This window comes from Mirounga angustirostris, unplaced genomic scaffold (assembly GCF_029215605.1).
Source record: "Mirounga angustirostris isolate CCGP_5_RB_7025 unplaced genomic scaffold, mMirAng1.0.hap1 SCAF_10, whole genome shotgun sequence".
Classification (NCBI taxonomy): Eukaryota; Metazoa; Chordata; class Mammalia; order Carnivora; family Phocidae; genus Mirounga; species Mirounga angustirostris.
In genome coordinates this window covers 41,348,756-41,355,449 of record NW_026991718.1, presented here as the reverse complement: position 1 = coordinate 41,355,449, position 6,694 = coordinate 41,348,756, and positions in this window count along the sequence as shown.

Genomic DNA, 6,694 nt, shown 5'->3' with positions numbered 1-6,694 from the left:
CCTATTTCACTTAGTATTATACCCTCTAGTCCATCCACATTGGATGGAAATTGGCAAGATTTCATTTTTTTGATGGCTGAGTAATATTCGATTGTGTGTGTGTGTATGTGTGTGTGTGTATATATGCATATCACATCTTTATCCATTCATCTGTTGATGGACATCTGGGCCCATCACTACATTTGTATCTCTGGGGTAAATACTTTGTAGTGCAATTGCTGGGTCATAGGGTAGCTCTATTTTCAACTTTTCAAGGAAATTCCATACTGTTTTCCAGAATGGCTGTACCAGTTTGCATTCCCACCAACAGCATAGGAGGGTGCCCCTTTGTCCGCATCCTTGCCAACATCTGTTGTTTCCTGACTTGTTAATTTTAGCCATTCTGACTGGTATGAGGTGGTATCTCATTGTGGTTTTGATTTGTATTTCTCTGATGCAGAGTGATGTTGAACATTTTTTCATGTGTCTGTTGGCCATTTGTATGTCTTCTTTGGAGAAATGTCTGTTCATGTCTTCTGCCCATTTCTTAGTTGTACTATTTGTTCTTTGGGTGTTGAGTTTGATAAGTTCTTTATAGATTTTGGATACTAGCCCTTTATCTGGTAAGACATTTGCAACTATCTTTTCCCATTCTGTAGGTTGTCTTTTGGTTTTGTTGACTGTTTCCTTTCTTGTGCAAAAGCTTTTTATCTTGATGAAGTCCCAATAGTTCATTTCTGCCCTTGCTTCCCTTGCCTTTGGAGGTGTGTCTAGCAAGAAGTGCTGCAGCCAAGGTCAAAGAGGTTGCTGCCTATGTTCTTCTGTGGGATTTTGATGGATTCCTGTCTCACATTTAGGTCCTTCACCCATTTTGAGCCTATTTATGTATGTGGTGTAAGAAAATGGTCCAGTTTCTTTCTTCTGCATGTGGCTGTCCAATTTTCCCAATGCCATTTGTTGAAGAGACTGTCTTTTTTCCATTGGATCTTCTTACATTTTACTTTCTACTATGCCACATGACCTTTCATATTCCTGAAGTTTGCAATATAGGAAGTGAGAGGGAATTCCTCAAATAGTCAAACGAAATTAGGACTGGAAGTGAGATTAATGTGTTCCTGTGTTTATTCAATATACATTTATTAAATACATATTAGGCTCAATTCTGAGCTCTGAGGATACAAAGATTAAAAAGAAAAACACACAAAAATATGATGCCTATTCTAGAAGCTATAACATGTTTATTAGAAGATACACACATGCAAAGCAGATTTTTAAAGCAAAGTTGGGTAAGTAGTCTAAAAAAGGTATAGACAAAGTTTTTTGAGATGATAGAGGAATAATCAGTGCAGGCATCACAGGAGAGAAAAATTTTAAGTTTCTTTCTTCTAAAGATTGTACAGATGATATAAGATTGTGCCAAAGAGAATGAGTAAAATAGTTTTAGGCAAATGGAAAAACCTAGTCAATGTTGGAAAACCTTGAAAGAGTATGACACATATGAGAAATAATTAGAAATTAAATGTAGTTAAAACCTCCTGGAATAAATGTAACTAGACCCTCCTGGAATCATTTGGCATGATACTGACATAAATTGAGACAGATTGTCTAGAGCCCCACATGCCAGTTTAAAGAGTATAGAATACTTAGCAAAGATTCTTGGTTTTGTTTTGTTTTGTTTTTTAATAACAGATAAGTGATAAGATAAGTGTTCCTAGGATTATTTACTCAGATCTCTTAGTTTAAATGTCCCCATGGTTCATATTAGAATTATGAAAACTTTCCATAGGACTGAGGTTTCAACCACATCCACTACTACCTGTTAATTTCTTCTCTTCCCTGTGAAGTGATTCCTTCATTTACTAAACCATATCTGCCTACATCTATGAGACAGCTCTTCCCATAATATGAAGGGGCATTCCTCAGTTTTGATATTTTATTAGCTTATTCAGCTATTCTGTTTCAAAGATACTCTATTTAGACTTCTGGTTCTTTGATGGTTACATATTGCTAGCCCACTCAGTGAATTCAATCTTAATATGATTTCTTGTTAGAAATAGCCCACTCCTTCTCTAGACCCATCTGATTTCACTATCCTTTATCACCTGTGATCCATTTCTGATAGATGAGAGGCTTAAAAAAAGCTAAAATAAACATAATTCTCTCCCTCACTGCATTTTGTTCTTAGTGTAAGGATTTATGATGTGTCTAATGTAAGTTACAGATTTTAAAATGATGGGCAAATAAGCTAGCATCACAAATATGAAGTATTGATAGCATGATCCCTCCTAAAAACTGCTTTTTATATACTGCTAAGTTCTTTTTGGTTGATATGGCAATAAAGACTTTGAAGATACACTACTTTTTGGAAAATGCACATAAGTACCTCAGTCATTCTTTTTTTTTCTTTTCTTTCTTTTCTTTTCTTTCTTTTCTTTCTTTCTTTCTTTCTTCCTTCCTTCCTTCCTTCCTTCCTTCCTTCCTTCCTTCCTTCCTTCCTTCCTTCCTTCCTTTCTTTTTCCTCCACAGATCAAGCTAATTTGTATAAGGGCACCATAAGACCAAATCATCTGAATATTTAGAACAATTGGTTCAATAGTGTCTCTGTGTAGTAGTCTTTTGCTTGGGTCCAATTATTTATAAGAGCTTTATTTTTACTTAGACATTAGTGAGATTACAGTTTCAGCAACAAAAAATAATTTAGGCAGCAAGTGATTTCTACCCAGTGGCTTATTTTCAGAGCTTACATTAATGTTGACAGTGTATCTGAGGAAACCCTTCAAGGGAAGTTGTTTTGTAGGTGCAGCACCAGCTTTTGAAACCCATGTGTGGCAGGGAAATGCTGTCACTTTTCTAAATAGTTAAGATACAAATAAACATTGAAAAACTCAGTCACCTAGATGTTCTAGGCACTATCTTTTCATAATTCTACATTACTATTTCACATTTCATCACTCCATTAATTCAACTCTGCTAATAAAGCCCTTTATATTACTATCTTTGCTCTCAACCAACTGTTCTGGATACAGTACATTCACAGTTAGGATTTCACTTCATAATAATCCACTTCAAGACATGCTCTCTGGCACGTGCTTTTGCAACTAAATGTGGTGACAGTTTTACCAAAAATGTTAAACACTTTATTAGGTGAGGGAAGTTAGCCTTGACATCTCAATTTTTATTTCCCTCCTTCCCCAGCTGTAATAACTAATTTTTTCCTCCCAAAAAATTCCTCTTGTCAAAAGCTCCTCTTCCAGTTCTGCTGGCCACTATATGTATCTTGGTTTAGGCTTCAAGTTCTCACTTGACCAATATTCAATTTATCTACCAAAGTATAACCCTAGATGAAAGACTCACATCTGAGCTCTGGTGCACCCCACGGCCACTTTCTCCAGATAATAACAGGGAAGGCAGTGTAAGTTCATGGGCCATGTTCTAAAGGATTCTCAGAATGAATATTCCTTTGAAGTATTCTGTTCTCTTCCTATTATGCTACCTAAATTTTGCTATTAAAAATTTATGATTTATGTCATTAAACCTCTTGAGTCCTCAATTACAATTAAAAGCCTCTATGAAGAAAGCTTGGGTTAAACACCTTAATGGATGTTTTTCATACAGTTTCAGAGAAAATATTTTGTTCCCAATAGCACATTGTGTAGCTGTGAAAAGATTAGGCAGTCTGAGAAGTAATGGAAGACTAGAGGAGGATGAGGACATACCCACAGCTATTTAAGCTACTTTGTTCACCAAATCTGGGAAATTGATCAAATTATATATTGTTAGATAAGTGACTTAGGTGTTTCCAGAGAATATTTGTGTAAAGTATGGAAATTTGATTACCAGATGCATGGTATAACAATACATTGTATCAAACATTGTTGATTGTCTTTATTTTAGACATTGTCATGGTTAAATTATTGGGATCAAAAACTTAGAAAGGAAAAGAGTAAAAAAGATTCTAAGAAATTAGAGTCAATAACATAACTCAAAATGTCTGACCATAACATATGAATGACTCTTTTTTTTTGGCAGTTTCTTTTTTTAAATTTTAAATCCAGTATAATTAGCATACATCGTTATATTAGTTTTAAGTGTACAATATAGGGATTCAACAATTCTATACAATACTCAGTGCTCATCATGATAAGTGTATTCTTAATCCCCTTCACCTATTTCACCCATCCCCCCACCCACCTCCCCTCTGGTAACCACCAGTTTGTTCTCTATAGTTAAAAATCTGCTTTTTGCTTGTTTGTCTCTTTTTTTCTTTGTTTTGTTTCTTAAATTCTACGTGAAATCATATGGTATTTGTCTGTCTCTGACTTATTTCACTTAGCATTATATCCTTTAGATCTGACCATGTTGTTGCAAACGACAAGACAAAGGGACATTTTTTTCAACTACTTAAACAGTAGCGCCATCATCTGTAAGTAGGATATTAATAGCCACCTTGAAGGATTTTTATGAAAATTAGTTTAAATTCTATGTAAAATAACTGACACTAAATAATAAGTGTTATAAAAGTATCAGTGAATGACTATAGGCAAGGCATACCATGAGGGCCGTTTAACAGAAGTTCAACATTTTACAGATATAGAACCACATGAGACATATGGGATGGCTTCTTCTGTAAAATGTTTTTGAGAAAGACTTGAAGAACTGAAAACCAGTTCCTGCTCCTCCGTGTAACTTCATCTAGCCTAGTAGTGTCTCTTAAGTGAGTTTTGTGAAACACTACTCTCCCAGTTTCTATTTATAGATGTTCTCTGATTCACCGTTTCTTTGAACTCAAAAGTATCCAAAGCACTGAAATAACACAAAACAGGTATTTTTGCAGCAGGTTTTATCTGAGGCTTTAATTTACACATAAGTACTATGGATGTTTGTGTGGTGGTGGGAAAGAAAAGTGGGAAAGAGAGTATGCAGGTTACCAAAACTCATTTTACCATTAAAAAAAATACCACTTTCTAAAGGAAAGTCCTAATAAAATTGCCTGGTATAATATATGTTTGCAGTTTGGGAAATGCTGATCTATACTTTTGCTTCTGGAAAATGTAGCTATGTAGCAGATGACTTTGAGTTTGTGCATTTTTTCTATATTCAAAGATGGTATTTCTCGTATACAACATGTTAAGTAAAGTGAGAGTCTTAAAATGTTGCATTGAGCTATATAAATCCTTACTCAAATCTATATAACCAGTAGCAAATAAAACATTAATCTGGATACAAGCCCTGTTGAGAGGGAGCAAAAGGGAAACTAACCCACCAGAATCAAAGAATGGCATTAAGACTATTACTTCCAAGTTCAATATAGAACACAGATCAATGATGAGCTGTTGCTACCATATAGGGCTGGGGTGGTGGGCAGCAAGTGGTGGCTCATGTGCTGCATAATTGCCAACCTGACAAAGATCTTTTCAAAGGGTCCTGCTAACCATACATACGCATGACTCAGGGGGTACTGATACATTTTTCCTGAAGTAGATATTTCATTTTAATTAAGCTGTCCATCTATATGTTATGCAATATATAGTCTTCACTTCTCTGTGCCAGTCAGTGCTGGAAAATATTTGAAATATTAGTCCTAAGGGCTGCCCCCAACTTTAACTTAGATGTTTTCCATGCTATCCTGTAGAACAACAAGTATTTTTCCTTAAAAAACAAATCAGTGTGATATATAGGCTGTTTTGTTTTTAAAGTTACTGTCATTTTTTAAAATTTATTTCTGGCACACACACACACACACACACATAAACATGCACAACAAAACAGAAAAACAAAGCATTTTATAAACATGCAAACAGTGAAGGGAATATATCCAGAGCTCAGGGATGTGTGTTTCATATAGTATTTTGGTTCTTTTTCAGGTTTTTATGATGAAAACAATGTGACAGTAAATGTAAAAGAAAGGAGCAAAAAGCTCTAAGAACATTTTAGGAAGTCACAAATGGAGAAAGACATGCAAAGGGAAGAGAAACAATCCTTTTTGCAGGAGCAAAAAAGCAATAGATAGATAAATAACCCAGATTGCCTCGTTTTGATTCTTTCTTCTCTATGATTTTGGTAATCCCTATAGCAAATAAGTGGTTCATTCATCGCAGTTAATTGGTTAAAAAATAATAATTTGAATAGGCAATCTAATTCAATCAGCTAATGTTGCATATATCATTCATTGAGTAATTGTTTTACTGTATCTTCCAAGGAATGAAGTAATAGACTCTTTATTTTGGTACCATGATGTTGCTTATGTGTGGTTTCTTTGATTCTTTCATTTACTTATCTTATAAGCAGACACTCAGTGCCAGCTACTATACCAAGTACAAAATATAGAAAAAAAAAAAATAGAGCAAAGTATTTGTCCTCAAGTATTATGGGAGAATAAGTGCATTGGTATTTATACCTAGGGTGCCTTCCCGGATTCCAACCACATCCTGTTTTCTTGCTCTGTTCATCCCTGCTTTCACCAAGTTGACCCTTCTCTTTCAGATTTGCATGAAACAACATGCCATGGGGATGTAAGACCCCCTTCCACAATGTCCACTGAAGAGTCAAACCATTCAACTCAAGAAGGGGAGGTGTTATCTCCCCACGTGGTGAACTTAGACCAATGAGAAAGGAGGCAGGAAAGACCCAGGCACAAAAATCTCCCTTACTGTGGAGGACGACTTCATACAATGCTCCTCTCAGCCCATCCTAAGCTCTGTGGGGTGATATCACT